The following is a 554-nucleotide window of genomic DNA, read 5'->3' on the forward strand; positions in this document are numbered from 1 at the left end:
GAACGTACGCGAGCGGTGCATGCTGGGAGTTGTAGTGTTACGAGCGCACTGTGAAAATGGAAAAAAAAATTAATAAAATTGGTCGAGGCACAATGTGGTTTCTCGGAACAATTGTAAATGCCTCATATATGTGACCACAAACCCAATCATAAGCGTATTTTTTTTTTAAATTAACATTTATTATCATCTGAAAGATGAATGGATAAGATTTCCATTGATATATGGTTTGTTATGAAAGGACAATATTTGTCTGAGATATATCTATTTGAAAATCTGAGGGTGCAAAAAAAATCGAATATTGAGAAAATCACCTTTAAAGTTGTCCAAATGAAGTTCTTAGCTATGCATATTACTAATCACAAATTACGTTTTGATATATTTATGGTTGGAAATTTACAAAATATCTTCATGGAACATGATCTTTACTTAATATCCTAATGATTTTTTTGCATAAAAGAAAAATCTATAATTTTGACCCGTGTATTTTTGGCTATTGCTACAAAATATACCTTTGCTACTTATGACTATGGTTTTGTGCTCCACAAAATTGCTCT

The sequence above is a fragment of the Barbus barbus genome, assembly GCF_936440315.1.
Source record: "Barbus barbus genome assembly, chromosome: 4".
In the NCBI taxonomy this organism is placed as follows: domain Eukaryota; kingdom Metazoa; phylum Chordata; class Actinopteri; order Cypriniformes; family Cyprinidae; genus Barbus; species Barbus barbus.